Source organism: Schistocerca piceifrons, chromosome 3 (assembly GCF_021461385.2).
Source record: "Schistocerca piceifrons isolate TAMUIC-IGC-003096 chromosome 3, iqSchPice1.1, whole genome shotgun sequence".
NCBI classification, from domain to species: Eukaryota; Metazoa; Arthropoda; class Insecta; order Orthoptera; family Acrididae; genus Schistocerca; species Schistocerca piceifrons.
In genome coordinates, this window is record NC_060140.1 from 833,744,173 (window position 1) to 833,761,288 (window position 17,116).

The window sequence follows — 17,116 nt, forward strand, 5'->3', positions numbered from 1 at the left end:
AGGTGTGAGTGAATGTGCGCAATGCCTCTTCTCTTTCAGCTCCGCTTCATCGCGTATGCCGTGCAAGTGTTCCGTTTCTCTGGACGACGGAATGCGAACGCGCCTTTCGCCAGTTGAAATCGGCGTTGCTTTCTAATACTTGCCTTACGCCTTTCGATCCCCAGAAATCCCTTTTGTTGATGGTAGATGCATCGGATTTCGGGATCGGTGCTGTGCTTGCGCACAAAGTTGGCTCCCATGATCGCCCTATTGCCTTTGCGTCCAAATTGCTCTCGTCTGCGCAAAGAAATTACTCGCAGATTGAGAAAGAAGCTTTGGCTCTTGTGTTTGGTGTTACTAAGTTCCATGATTTCTTGTATGGTCGTCACTTTACCATCATCACAGACCACAAACCTTTGACATCGCTTTTTCATCCGAACAAGCCTGTACCTCCACGTACAGTGCAGAAATTCATTCGCTGGTCTATTTTCCTCTCGCAGTACCGCTACGATATCTTGTATCGGTCCACTGCTAAGCACGGAAACGCCGATGCGTTGTCCCGTTTGCCTGTTGCTGAGGATAAAGCATTCGATTCTTCCGAACTTGCTTGCATGTTCATTGATTCGGAAACCGATGAAGTGGTCGAATCGTTTCCGATCGATTTTCGTCGTGTCGCTCCCGCCACAGCTGCTGACCCTGTCCTTGCTACTGTTTTGCGTTTTGTTGCTACGCAATGGCCTTTGTCAAAGTCTCGGATCGAGGATCCGTTGGTTCGCCGATTTTTTGCTCACAAGGAGAGACTTTTTGTTCGACGTGGTGTTTTGTTGTTGCGTTCTGATAATGATCAGTCCAGAGTCGTGGTCCCACGTTCGTTACAGTCCTCTGTTTTACGGCTTCTTCACCAAGGACATTGGGGTATAGTGCGAACGAAACAACTTGCTCGTCAGCACTGTACTTGGTTCGGAATCGATGCTGCGATTACGAATATGTGTTCTTCTTGCATGGCGTGTGCCGAACAACAATCCGCACCGCCGCGGAAAGTCTTTCCATGGCCAAAAGCCACTTCCCCTTGGCAACGCTTGCACGTTGATTTTGCTGGTCCATTCTGGAATGCTCGATGGTTGGTTCTGGTCGATGCCTTCAGTAATTTTCCTTTTGTTGTCCGGATGTCTTCCACAACGTCCTCTGCCACCATCCAAGCGTTGTCTGCTATCTTTTGCATTGAAGGTCTTCCGCAGACTATTGTTTCCGACAATGGCCCACAATTCATGTCCGCAGAATTTCAGTCATTCTGCCAGGCCAATGGTATTCAACATCTGACATCCGCGCCGTTTTCGCCTCAGTCAAACGGTGCCGCTGAACGATTGGTCCGGACTTTCAAGTCACAGATGTTGAAATTGAAAGAGTCGCATTCTCGGGAGGATGCATTGTTGCTCTTTTTGTCTTCGTATCGCTCTCAGCCCCGAGATGGTCACTCGCCGGCTGAGTTGCTCCACGGTCGTCCTCATCGCACCTTGATGTCTTTGCTCCATCCGCCACATCAGGTTCCTTTGCAGCGGCAGACTCCTGCTTTTGCTCCAGGCGACGTTGTATTTTATCGCAACTATCGAGGTTCACGGCGTTGGCTCGCAGGGCGCATTCTTCGCTGCCTCGGCCGCGCGATGTATATGGTTTTGGGGGCCTCTGGTGAGGTGCGTCGGCATCTCAATCAGCTGCGCCTCTGTCGTCGCACGGGTTCTGCCGCTCCCCATCTGCTTTCAGCGACGGTGCCGTCCGGTCAGCGTCATCCCCAGGTGTTACCGACGATGCCTTCCATTTTGCCCCATGGCGACGCGCCGCCGCAGCAGCCGCCGCCGCCGCCGCCGCCGCAGCCGCCGGTACTCCAGCCGGCGCCGCCCGCATTCGACGCTTCGCTGCAGCCGCCATGCGGCTCCCAGGGTCACGCGCCGCCGATCGCTTCCCGTGACCAGCTGTCCTCCGCCATGGAACTCCCGCCCGCTCCGGACCACATGACGTCATCGCGCGTCGGCTACCCCGACGCAATGGAGGTCGACCCTTCGGCCCCTCCTGTTTCTTTACGGGCGCATACACCGCATGTTGACGTGCACCCTGGACTAGGTTTTCAGGCGTTTCCTAGCTCCCCTCGGACCGAATGGCCGGGTGCGGGTGGCACAGCCTCGCCTGTTGTTAGGCTCCCCACCTCATCGCATACGTCAACATGGGGTCCTCCCCACGGCGGGCGGAAGCCTTATCTCACGACCGTTCGCCGATTTGCGGGGGAGGAATGTGGTGTCACCGCCAGACACCACACTTGCTAGGTGGTAGTTTAAATCGGCCGCGGTCCATTTAGTACATGTCGGACCCGCGTGTCGCCACTGTGTGATCGCAGACCTAGCGCCACCACAAGGCAGGTCTCGTGATACGGACGAGCACTCGCCCCAGTTGTACGGACGACCTAGCTAGCGACTAGATGTACGAAGCCTTTCTCTCTCATTAGCCGAGAGACAGAATAGCCTTCAGCTAAGTTATTGGCTACGAACTAGCAAGGCGCCATTAGCCTTACAGTGATTGTAATTAAAGTCTACTGTGTATCGTCAAGAGCGATGTACCTCAATGATTGATTAAAGATAAGTATTAATCCAGCTACGTACTTTTCTTCATAGCATTAATTACGTAGCCTGTTCCAGTACTTCACGTCCGTCTGCGTTAGTCTAGCGTGCATTTTCAGCCATCTCGTTCTACAAGGTGTTGGCCCAGCTGCTGACACATCAAAACTCGTCTAGCTTGAAGGGAGAAGCCAGATGGCGCTATGGTAGGCTCACTAGATGGCGCTGCCATTGGTAACACGAATATCAAATGCGTTTTTTTTAAATAGGAACCCTCATTTTTTATTACATATTCATGTAGTACGTAAAGAAATATGAAAGTTTTAGTTGGACCACTTTTTTCGCTTTTTGACAGATGGCGCTGTAATAGTCACCAACATATGATTCACCATTTTAGACGAACATTTGGTACAGGTATATTTTTTAAATTAAAATACAGAATGTAGGTACGTTTGAACATTTTATTTCGGTTGTTCCAATGTGATACATGTACCTTTGTGAACTTACCATTTTTAGAACGTATGCTGTTGCAGCGTGATTACCTGTAAATACCACATTAATGCAATAAATGCTGAAAATGATGTCCGTCAACCTCAATGCATTTGGCAATATGTGTAACGACATTCCTCTCAACAGCGAGTAGTTTGCCTTCCGTAATGTTCGCACATGCATTGACAATGCGCTGACGCATGTCGTCAGGCGTTGTCGGTGGATCACGATAGCAAACATCCTTCAACTTTACCCACAGACAGAAATCGAGGGACGTCAGATCCGGTGAACGTGCGGGCCATGGTATGGTTTCGACGACCAGTCCACCTGTCATGAAATATGCTATTAAATACCGCTTTAACGGCACGCGAGCTTTGTGCCGGACATCCATCATGTTGGAAGTACATCGCCATTCTGTCATACAGTGAAACATCTTGTACTAACGTCGGTAGAACATTACGTAGGAAATCAACATACATTGCACCATTTAGATTGCCATCGATAAAATGGGGGCCAATTATCCTTCCTTCCATAATGCCGCGCCATCCATTAACCCGCCAAGGTCGCTGATGTTCCACTTGTCGCAGCCATCGTGAGGGTGCAATAGATGTTGACGTAGCATTTTCAACACCGACGTTTTTGAGATTCCAGATTCTCGCTCAATTTGTCTGCTACTGATGTGTCGATTAGCCTCGACAGTAACTAAAACACCAAGTTGGGCATCGTCATTTGTTGCAAGTCGTGGTTGACGTTTCACATGTGGCTGAACACTTTCTGTTTCCTTAAATAACCAACCTATCCGGCGAACGGTCCGGACACTTGGATGATGTCGTCCAGGATACCGAGCAGCATACATAGCACACGCCCGTTGGGCATTTTGGTCACAATAATCATACATCAACACGATGTTGACCTTTTCCGCAATTGGTAAACGGTCGATTTTAACACGGGTAATGTATCACGAGACAAATCCGTCCGCACTGGTGCAATGTTACGTGATACCACGTACTTATACGTTTGTGACTATTACATCGCTATCTATCACAAAGCGCAAAAAGTGGTTCAACTAAAACATTCATATTTCTTTACGTACTACACGAATATGTAATAAAAATTGGGGTTCCTATTTTTTAAAAAACGCAGTTGATATCCGTTTGACGTGTGGCAGCGCCATCTAGCGGGTCAACCATAGCACCATCTGGTTTCCCCCTATCAGACTTTCGTTCTTTGTAGTTTTTTTCGTTTGATGCTTATTTCGTGAGATATTTGGCCCGGTCACTATAAATGGACCACCCTATATATATCAGGCTGTTCATTTTAACTGAAGACATTGAAATGTCTCCAAAACTATACATCGGAGCAAATAAATTTATAATTCCAATTTGTTTGTCTCAGGAGGAGACATCCAACGAGAACACACTCGACCCGCCACACTTGCTGTATCGAGTAGTCCCCTGTTCGGTACAATGAAGGAATACAACGTTGTAAATGGCGTTTCCCGTTACAAGTTATGAAATATTGGCCCATCCCATACTCGCTGAAAGGAAGAAAGTGCTTATGATAAAACGCATGTAGCCTTTGCCATATAATTGTAATCTGCAATAAAGAAATGGGGGTTTCTTCCGAAGATTTCAGATTTTTCCCACACCACCCATGCATGAGGTCGGGTGGGGTCAAATGCGGTACCATTGGATGTGCCTCTCTGAGACAAACACACTGGAGTCATAACTGATTTTGATCTCATATGGAGCTTTCGAAATATCTCAATGTCTTCAGTTAAACTGAACACCAAGTGCATGTCAGTCTTTTGTGTTGTTTAGAAATACTAAGCCAATCCTCGACGTGGCCCACCACACATAGTCGGCGTTTTGTCATGAGGCATTACATCAGAGAGAGTCAGATTCCTAATGAAGTGTCTAGCCCTCATGTAGATGTCTTTGAGTTGTTGATGCAATGTACATTTCCATCTCATCTGTAAGCTCATAGGGCTGGGACCCAATTATAGGTGAGTGATTATTCATATTTCGATAGTTGTAATTTACGCTGGCGTACAATACTTACCAGATGGTTTTGTTTACAGGCATGTTAGATAATGATTTAGTAGTTACAGAACGCGTTGACGACATAGCTTCAATAATCGGCAGAATGAAATGGCGGAGATTGTTCCATCCCAAGCTGTGACACCATTCTGGGCTATAAGCTCACAAGAAAGGGCTTCAGTTATAGACAGCCATATAAGTAAGTAATAATTCATATTTCTACAATAATTTACGCTTCCATACAATGCTTGCAAGGTGTTTTTTTGTTTCTAGGATTGCTTGATGACGTCTTGGCTTTGGCGGACTTAGGTCACAATGATGAGCTGAACAATATATGGAGAACCCTTCAACGTCTTGATGATGAGAAGATGAACTCCCGATGGATCAACACCAACATGGACTACACCCTACGTAAATACAAGAAAATAAACATTATTATTTACACTTACATATGGTTCTTGCTTTGTAATCGTCACACAGTACTTATCTATGTCATTGTTTATTTTTCCTGAAGAACTGTTGGAACTATCAAGAAGTGGTCTTACAGTGGCAGTAATACCTTGGCCAGGAGCATCCTCACTTACAGCTTGGCCCAGACCACCATGATATTCACAGTGGCACAGATCTTCAATGTCGCCTCTACCCAGACCATCATCACATTCACCTCTGCCCAAAACACCATCATGTTCGCCCTAACTCAGCCCATCAGCTACTGCTTACAGTTATGCACCGACTAGCTGCAAATTCACCATGAGGGTCATTCAGTCAATTTTCTGAAATGAAGGAAAGTTTGTCTGGTAAGGAACTCAGCCATGTACAGTAGCTGGGAATTCAGTCACATGTTTACAGCCTTTTAAAACAAGGGTCCTCCCATATTCTGCTTCAAGGGGATGTACTTAAAATCCGGGCATTAGTAATTATCAAAACCTTCATGACGGCTTTCCTTTTGCTTACTTCTGGCTTCTGAGAGAAATTACAACACAAATGTGCCGCTTATGAAACGACACCTATATTTTGTGGGATGGCTTGGACACTGCTATTACTCAAATGGTATCCTGTTGCATCAGCTGCCAGGACAAGCAGGCCACCCCTACATGTAGTTTCTTCCCTTGGTCAGACTTTTCCAGACTTCATTAGGATATCAGCCCTGGTCCTTTGTTCAGTGCTTCTTGCGCCAAGACTAATGTCAAGTCGTCGGAGGGGATGGACAACAGCAGGATATTACCCTGTGCCACAAGTCCAGGGGCAGGAAAATAGTTCAGGACCTCATTATAATCAAAACCAATCCTTGGAACTTCTGTGTGCTAGGTCCCATAATGCCGAGCGAATGGATGCCCTACGTCCTTTTGTGTGACGGCACACCTTCCCGCCTCTGTGTATACTGTCACCATGAGTTGGGATTCGCGGTGTCTCCTCTCGCACCCAATGTGATAGACTGACGCCGTTTCGGTGGGAATGCCGTCTTGAACTCTGCCAAGGACGAAGACGCCTTCTAGCTGCCCCGCCATGATGTGGAGTAGACGGGCTTTGATGCGTTATACAGCCAACTGACGTTCTGACTGCGATGGTTGTATCGCCAGCTCACGTAATTCTGTATAGTAAAACTCCGATGTCATCCTTTTCCACCTCGTCTGTCATGTCTGTATGCCATCAGGGTTTTTCTGAGTGTGGGTTTGGCACATCCCAGCCACCACACTAGTGTGGAAGCTTAAGTGGGCAGGCACCTGAAACAATGGGGCGACATGTTATCAACTGCTTGCTGACATGTTTCCTCGTGAAAGAGGGTAACATTATTATCCAGGGAACTCTGCTCTGGTGGCTGCGTTAACGGGGCAGGATGACAGTACAGATATATGTGAGATGACCTGTGGAGGTTGACAGCTGAATTTCTACATCACTGGTCACTGTGTGGAGGGCATGTGAGACATATAGCTGGTCCATCGTAGCTGGTAAAGTGCGTAAATCTGAGCTGGTTGGCACGACACGGAGTGCTAAGTATACGAGTGTATGCAGAGCCAGGTATGGCATGTGGTCTCTGATCTTCAGGCTGCAGGACAACGTTAAAACTGGTGTCCACTAGGGAATGGTATGTGTTTCCCTGCAAAGTTGGGGCCACATCCTCTGAATAGAAGATGTGCCTGTCACTGCAGTGTGAAGTACTGGAGGAAGCGCAGATGTTAATGAGGCCGACTGTGCCACGATTGAGTGTTGTTCTTTGCACTTTTGGCGAGTATGTAACATCTGTCACTTCTATGCCGTCCCAGAGAAAGGTGACCATTCCTCCTGTGCCATAACTAGACTGTAGGCTATAGATGATGTAGCATAAAGATCTAACAGCAGCTCTGTACTGACCTCCAAATCTGCAGTTCTTATTATGTCATGCAACATGTGGGACTTGACAGTAGAGTGGATGCCACTAACAATAACTATTCCCATGCGACAGGATTGAGACGTGTCAAGTGGTGGAGGCAATGCGTCGCTGCATGGCTATGGCGGGGTTGGACACCACGCATCTGCCCTGCTGCATGACAGGCATTAGTGTGCCATATGATCTCCCGACAGGGAGGGTCCTCTGCACTCAACACTGGCCATGGGAGTCAGAGGAACTATGGAAGAGTGCTGCACGTCATCCGCCTCCATGTCTGCCAAACCCCAAGACAGGATTGGGAGATCAGTGATTTCCAGCCACTTTCACGGGAGCCCGTGTTCCAGGGGTCGACCTGATGTGCCTTGTTTGTAGGACAACCAGAAGGGGTCAAGTGTAGCATACCGTCTGGCGCCTGGTGCTGAACGATGCTGTTGGAATCCGTTGCAGTTGTAGATGCCGCAACAGTGGTGTTGTCTTCCTCCAACATCACATTCCCATCCCATCGATCCTCTTCAGCTGACAATCATCTATTCTTGTGTCGCATGGGTGAATTTTGCTTGTGGGTCTGCCACTCAACGTCTGCTGGAGGGCGGGGTTTGGCATGGTCATCGGGGATACCTGCTTCCGATCCCAACAGTGACCGTGACCGGTTACCCCCGGTGCTCCAATGTGCAACGGCAGTGGTGTGAGCGTCGCCGTCTGTGCTGGGTCTCCAACGGAACTCGTCGTGCCTTGAGGTGGTATCAGGTTCTGAGCGTCCATCACATCATGTCCTGCCGCCTCCACGTAAATTAGCGGAAGGGAGGTCATCGTGGACCGGTAGGGGCGTTCCTTGTGGGGTACCTGGACTAGGCATTGTTGCAGACACTCAGATCGGACACAGCCCCCCTGGCCACAGCCCGAGCAGGTGATAGGCTGTGTATTATTTATAACAACAGTGTGGCAGCCGCAAACGGAAACATATGATGGAACGTGCTACTTAAGCTCTATGCGTACTTGACCTACCCCATTACGTACATGTCAGATTTTAAAAGTATTCCATTTCTCTTCTGTGTGCCTCATAACTTTGCCATAAGGCCGCAACAAGTCTACGACGAGGCTGACGGGAACTTCGAACGGCGTTTCAAAGTTGCATGTGGTACGCATCCTCAAAGTAGCAAGGTCGACTACTACCATGCTCACATTACCGTCAGAATGGCAGAAGTGGAAGCCGTTGGTGGATCGTTGTAGGAATCTGGCACAGGCCGCTTCCTGAATCAGTTTAAGGCATACTGTGCTGGATACAAAAGACAAATGGATGCCTATCAGTTCTTGTGGTTTTATGTCCATCGCGTCTCGAAGAAATCGTTCTAGTTCACGAGCCTTCGGTCCTGTATACGGTGCGTTGAACGTTGGTTCGATTGTAGGTTGTTGGTACGATAGCGAAATTTCGGGTCGGAAATAAGTCATTACAACGATGCAGCATCGCGCGCTGGCGGCTAAACAAGCACACCTGCGGAGCGCTGCTCGGCGCGCCGAGCCCATCCGCAACATGTCACGGCTGAAAGTCGCCTATCTAGCCCAAAACACGCTCTCCTATTTCGTCTCGTTACACTGTGACGTATGATTCTACTTACACTGTCCGCATTTACGTTAGGCGTGTCCGGCTGCAATAGACTGGAGTAAGCCGGCGCCTGATATACCACCTCTGCTCTACATGGTGATGTCGATATGTTTGAGCACACAGTTCACAGAGCTATAGGGATAACTCAACAAAGCCGCACTGAGTGGCAGCGCTGTTTTGAGGCGTCATGGCACGGACTGCGCGGTCCCTCACGCCGGAGGTTCGAGTCCTCCCTCGGGCATGGGTGTGTGTGTTGTTCCTAGCATATGTTACTTTAAGTAGTGTGTAAGTCAAGGAACCGATGACCTCAGCAGTTTGGCCACTTAGGAATTCACACACATTTTTTTTTAATTCAACAAAGGATACTGATGTTATTACAACGTTGGAGTGTGGTTGTATGAAGTGTCGCTTCATTCAAAGTGAATTCACCAACTGGTGGAAAGAAAGTTCTCAACTATCTTACAAGGTTAATTCACAGTATGTATGAATGCCAAATCTTGTTTTTTATAGAGGTCTCTTAATTTTTTGGGTTCTGCTTCTTTTACGTTGGAAAGGGTACATATCTTGCACATGCAGTTAAAGGTTAAGGAACCACGTCGGAAAAAACAGTCACTTACAGGAGACATTATGCCAATAGCTTGTATAATCTGGACTGGGTAAAGGCCTCAATTCAACCAGCAAGAGAGTCTATAAGTTTCTTCGGGTATACCATATCCACTGACCCCACTCATTGATGATGAGATCTCATACAACTACCATACTGAATGGATGCTGTCGCCGGCCGCTGTGACGGAGCCGGAACCGCACTGCTGCTACAGTCACAGGCTGGAATCCCGCCTCGGGCATGGATGTGTTAGTTATGTTTAAGTAGTTCTAAGTGTAGAGGAGTGATGACTTCAGATGTTGAGTCCCATAGTGGTTATAGTCATTTGAACCATTTGGATGTTGTCTGCTGCTTCTCGCCTGTTGTTCCAAATAGTCAGAGGCGTTTTCTATGGGATTAAGACTGGACGATGCAGAGAACCAATAGAGATGGAACAGGGTGCCGGAGCGTTTGTCAAATTAGGAACGAAATCATGCATCTCTGTGACCACGGATTTTATTATTTTAGAATATGGGGATGTTCACAGTGTACTCATAACGGTGATGTGGAAGGAAGGGGAACACTTGTTAAAATAAACATCATCTTTCATGTTCACAATAGCCTGAAGTCACTGTATGATACACACTCCCTAAACATAATATAACCTGATGTGGCCTGAACTACGTCCTCCCAACAATGCGCATTAAAAAATTGATTTTGCTGTTGGTGTTCTCAGCACCTTGTATAACTTGGAAGGATCTAAAATCACGACTCGTCACCCCACACTACTCGGCTCCAGTCACCTGCTACCGAGCTTCTACGTTATTTAGCCCGTACAAGACACCCAGCTTTTGAAGGTTAGCCTACTCAAGTTATTTTTTCATGTTGTTACCTTCGCAGTTTTCACTTGGAAACTGGTTCAGATGGGCTTGTAATCACTAACAGCAGAAATTACTGTCGGGTTTGAAACCGATTGTCATTGACAAAGCGTGACATTCTTCTCCTTTCGCCACTGATTACGATATTCTTACGACCATTGTTTTCACGCTCTGTTACTTGGTTTTGATGGGATATAGCATTCCCTGAGGACACGTTGTACAATTTGTGTTGGTACGTCAACAAATCGGGCAACATCATTCTTGATGTGGTCATGACCATAACCAAACGTGATAGCTCCTTTCCGCCATTCTGCCACATTTCTGCGCCAAATCCACATAACCAACTTGCACATAAACATCTCTTCGCTGTCATGATTTAGACCAGCATATGGTCATATAACCACCTGGTACCAGTGGTACTCCATTTACAGCAGGATGAGCCACAGCGTACCAAAACACACACGATCCGGGTGTGAGGGCCGCGTGTGGTCCTATGCTCGGTCTGTCTCAGCCCTGATTGTAACTTCTTCACGAATTATGCGGCCCCTCCCGCCGGAGGTTCGAATCCTGCCTCGGGCATGGCTGTGTGAGTGTTGTTCTTAGCATAAGTTAGTTTAAGTAGTGTCTAAGACTAGGGACCGATGACCTCAACAGTTTGGTCCTTTAGGAATTCACACACATTTGAACATTTCAGTATCGCACACGACATTTCATTTAGCTTCGAATTGCAGCGTTTAACATGGCGGTGTATACCATAACTGTGTCGATGCATGGTAAATAGCGCTCTGTAATCGAGTTTCAAATTCGAAGAGTTCGCCCTCTCATGGGGCACCCAATCCTTCAGCATGACAATGCCAGACCACACACGAGCGCTACGGCATCTGCAACAGTGTAACGCCTAGGTTTCACTGTCATTGATTATCCTCTATACAGTCCCGACTCGGCCTGGTCCGAAATTCATCCGTTCCTAAATCATAAGAACATCTTTGAGGACATCATTTTGATAGTGACGAAGCGTTGCAGTCGGACGTGAGGCAGCGACTCTGCCAACGAAGTGAAACATTTTACAGTGACGGTATCGACAATCTAGTTTCTCGTTGGGATACATTCCACGGTGACTATGTTGAGAAATAAATTTTTATGAAGAATAAATATGTACAACGTTAATAACATGGAGGTTATGTAAATAGTTTTATAAAATTTTATTCAAAAATTCGAAGGCATTGAATTTCAGCTTGCCCCCGTATTTCCCATAATAGAAACAAACTCTTTTACTTCCAAACTGTCCAGGATGTGTATATTGTTTCATCTTGCAGCTTTCCCATTTGTCCAGAATGAGGTTGCCAAGGTGCTGCGATAATTATGAAACTAAATAAGTGACAATTATGTTGCAACTGGAGAGCGAAAATTGATGAAACTATCTACGTTAGTCTGTGTGCCGACATTATGTACGAGATAAAAATTATATTATGTCTTCAGCGTACCAAAAATAATTAAATAATACGAAAATTTGTTTCGTTTGTGGTCTATGTTTTTGAGAAAGATAAAGTATGAAACCAAGTGATGTGCACTGCGACTGCGTTACCGTCTGAATACGGAGCATTCGCAGTTTCCCCTCCTCTCAATCCTCACAGTCGGACAGCGTGGCATGACAGTGACGGAAGTATCCAGCCAGGCTGACTGCTAACTCACACGTGCCAGGGCATGGTTCACGAGCCAAATTCTTGGCTGTTACTGATCTACAGCATTTCAAAGTGATGAATGTGTTCTTTTCATGGGGCTGACTAATATTTTGCCCTATATTCTATCCATATGCCTCGTATTTCTGGATCTTAGGTTACACAGTTGATTTAAGGGAGATGACATGGTTTCTAGTCAGTCTTAAACAATTAAAAAGAAATAAATTATAGCCTCACAGGTTAGTAATTCCTCTAGCTCTTTAATGGTTAACCGGCCGCGGTGGTCTCGCGGTTCTAGGCGCTCAGTCCGGAACCGCGCGCCTGCTACGGTCGACTTGAGACTCTCACGGAGGTGATCCAAAAACTCACCTCAAGACTATACAGAAACTCCAGACATTCGCAGAACCCGTTTATTCTGAATCTGGGGAACTACGACCACAACCATAGATGGAAACATAAAAGACCAAAAGTCATACTTGTAAGGACATAACATCTATGGCCAAGCATACGCAAACATAACGGCACAGACGAGCCCCTGTTAATCAGACGCCATTACTGGATATCCAGCTGAAATACACCGCCGAATAACTGGCACGCCACACAGGGAAGCCGTACCGTACACTGCATGCAAACAAGCTCCACACATCCCCCACACAGTGAGATGATCTATGGCCGATCTCCCACTACTGTATAACGATCTTGATTGTTCCAGGAATGTAGCAGCTGCAGCAACTGGGACACATCGCCATCGCTTGTCATGGTAATGGTGCATGATACCTATACTAACCAATCCAACCTCGCATGAACTATCGCAGCTAGCAAGCCGCTACTGCTCTTACTACCCATCCCACTGTCGCAAAGGTTTTTTTCCCACGGCACGAGCCATAGCACTTTTTTCCCTCTACTCTTCAAATCGCTACCCTCACTCGCGTTTCCTCTCCACTATCTAGCACCTGATGGACCGTGTTAATGCGTAGTCTTATCCAGACGCACGGACAACATCACAGCCCAGCATTCTGTGATCCAATTACTAGATAACTAACATGTTTTACGGAGGTGACAGTAGAACTTTTGGTTTGGTCACCACGTTGGTGCGGGCGTGGAGGGGCCCCATCTCTATTTGAAAAAAAAAAAACGGTCGCAGATTCGAATCCTGCCCCGGGCATGGATGTGTGTGATGTCCTTAGGTTAGTTAGGTTTAAGTAGTTCTAAGATCTAGGGGACTGATGACCACAGATGTTAAGTCCCATAGTGCTCAGAGCCATTTGAACCATTTTTTTAAATGGTTATATCATTAGAGCTCTTCTTCAGTTGTTATTACAAGCTGGATAGGCAGGTAGCAATCAAATTATTCTGGATAAGTCAGGTTGGTTTATGTGATCTTATTATGAGTCCTTATGAAATAATGTACCTTTTGTTTACCATATGAGAGATTGCCTATATTTCTAGACGACTACAAGATAAGTTCTCTACAACAGCCTTAGACCTGATATCAGTTTTGGTACGCATGTATCCTACACGACCGAACAGTGTTGGCTGTGAATACAGTTTCAGCAATAACCCATTAGTGATGTATGTGTTTACCATATGAGAGATTGCCTATATTTCTAGACGACTACAAGATAAGTTCTCTACAACAGCCTTAGACCTGATATCAGTTTTGGTACGCGTGTATCCTGCACGACCGAACAGTGTTGGCTGTGAATACAGTTCCAGCAATAACCCATTAGTGATGTATGTGCAGACTGAATCACTAGTACATGTTACATAAATGTGCGATCCTGCAATTTAAACAAATTTTTGATTTATAACACTCGTAGCACGAAAATATTTTTGGGGAATGTCTAAAGGAAGTTTCTGTTTCCAGCTGCGACATACCTGTCTGTTGCTGTATGTGATATAGAGACTTTCAGTTATGACCAATCATCCATCGTTCTAAAATGAAAGACTGGGAAGATTTCAGTTATACTTAAAGTAATATCGATTGCAGATTAGAAAAAATACTGAAGGAACGCTTATTGTAGGAGTGTAGTTTCTTTGGAGCTGTATTACGTTGCGGTATTAAAACGGCATCATTTCGGGTGGCAGTAAACAATTCTTTCGGTAAAGTCAGTGCAAGTCAGTACTGCTGCACGGAACTGAGTCGCCACGTTAATACAAAAGTCACCACTAGGGGAGAGAAGCTAAACCAGGAAGGAAAAGATATTTCATAACGTCGAATTCTCGTCTGTGTGTTACGTGCGGGGGTTCACGCGGAGGACACGGACGTGACAGACAAACAAAAGAAGGAGCCCCAGGCAAGAGAGCGGCGGTCACTTGAGCGGACCCGGCCTTAGGGCAGATTTCCCCAGCGGCTAAACTCTGCCATTCCGTCGCCCTCGTGCGCGATTTTCGGTCGTGCGCCACCCCGGAGGGCCAGCGTGCATTTTAAAAGGCTCGTTACCCACCCCAATCCTCTAACAGGTAGCCAGCCCCTTCCTAGCACCTGCTGGCACACCGCCAACACCTTCTGACAACTCCATCTGCTTCTTCGCGACGCATCTCCGTCAACAGTGAGCAGTAACTACGTACTTCCTTCAAGGCCAGGTTTCTTTTCTTTTACTCCCCAAGTTCCTCTGAGGTATAGTTGGTTAAAGATGGCGTATCAGGTCGGTTTTGGCAATAATGTGTGAGGCAATCATTTCAGGGAACCACCCCCGCAACCGATTTCAGTAATTTAGGTAATTTTTATTTGTCCTAAGAAATTTCAACTTGACTCACGCTAGTCACTTTAAAATTCGCAAAATTTGTTTAATTTCTGGTACAGAAATGTGACCTTCTGAGTAGATGTTTTGCATGATCCCTTACGGCGATGGCTATTATTCAATCTTAGGCGCTTGTACATATTACATTAGCACAAATGACGTTTGTATACATTAAAAATTGTTTCACGTTACTGTGTTAGTGTGCTAAAGCTAAAGGTCATTTATTGACGCAGTCTTACGTCGTAACACCATTTATGATATCAATACCATCCGAGAAAATCTGGAAGAACAGATTCGGTCAGCGTAGAATTGGTATTTTACCTCTTCTCCCAATTACAGGCGTTCGACAGCAAGCATATTGAAATTTATGTAGTCATTCAAGTCGTTAGAATGTGGGACTTGACATTAACTATTTCCCACACAATAAATTCACACGAGCATTCTCAATGAAGTGATATCTAACAGTATATTGAACTTTAAAATTATAATAATTATTAGAAATATCTAATATTAATATCCTCATTTCAAATAAACTGTATTATCCGCGATATATTGCATCATAGCAAACTGGCTTCGAGGCATCGAAGGGCTTACCGTGCTTAAGTGAGAAACAACACATCCCTTAAGGGCAAATCAATTGCACTGTCGTTTCAGTATGAAGAGAAAAATACTATTTCTTTTCCTTTAAACTGCGTGATTTTAAAAGTCATACTTCTTACAATGTCCTAGGCATTTACACATTAGAATATTATTCCTTACCATGCACCAGTTTTTTCTAAGTTTTTAGCATTGAGGTATATGTCTGTATCTACATAATTACTCTGCAGTTCACAAAGAAGTGAATGGCAGAGGGTTCATCGAACCGCCATCAAGCAATTTCTTTACAGTTCCAATCTCGAAATGCGTGCGGGAAAAACGAAGACTTAAATATTTCCGTACGACCTGTCATCTCTCTTATTTTAGTATGATGATCATTTCTTCGTGTGAAGGTGGACACCAACAAATCATTTTCACACTGTGAGAAGAAAGTTGGTGACTTATTACTCATAAGAAAGTTCTGCCGCAGTATAAACCACCTTTGTTTTAATGATTACCACCCGAATACGCGTATCATATCCGTGGCACTGTCTCCCGATAACACAAAACGAGCAGCCCTGCTTTGAAATTTTTCGGTGTCCTCCATCAACCCTATCTTATGCGGATTCCACATCACACAACAATTCACGAGAAGAGGGTGGACAAAGTGTAGCGTAAGTAGTCCCCTTTGTAGACCTGTTGCGTTTTCTAACTGACCTGCCAATAAATCGTAGTCTTGGGTTTGCTTTCCCCACGAAATTATCAATGTGATCATTCCAGTTTCAATTATTTGTAATTGAAATACCAAAAGACTCTGAAATCCCTAATTATTTACTTCAGTTTACAATGTCCTGATGTGTGTGATTTGGCGATGACTTTCTGTCAGTTTCTATGGGATGTGACTTTTCTGACAGGAAATCACAAATCCAGTCGCACAACTGAGACGGTACCCCATAGGCACGCAATTTAAATAGAAGTTGCTGATGAGGGACAGTGTCAAGAAGCTTTCTGCAAATCTAAAAACATACAGTCAATTTCACAACTCATGTCTATAGCACTCATTACTTCGTGAGGATAAAGAGCTAGCTGTGTTTCACAGGAACAATATGTACAAACTCGTTTTGCCTATTTGTGAATAAATTGTTTTCTTCCAGGTGATTCATAACGTTCCAACCCAGTCTATGTTTCAGTTTCCTTTCTTAGGTGATGTTGTGACTTTTGCCACTTTCCGGTCTTTAGGTATGCACCTTTCGATGAGCGAACGGTTGCGTATGATTACTACATATGCTGCTATTGTATCAGCATATTCTGAAGGACGCTGACGGGTATACAGTCTGGACCTTGTCTTTATTAAGTGATTTAAGTTGCTTCAAGATTCCGACGATAAGTACTTCTGAGTTACTTACGTTGGTAGTTGTCCTTGAATCGAATTCTAGAATATTTAATTCGTTTTCTTTCGTGAAGGAGTTTCGGAAAACCATTCTTCGTAACTCTGTTTTAGTGGCACTGTCATCAATAACATAACCATTGCTACCGAACAATGAAGGTACTGACTGCGAGTTGCTGCTGGTG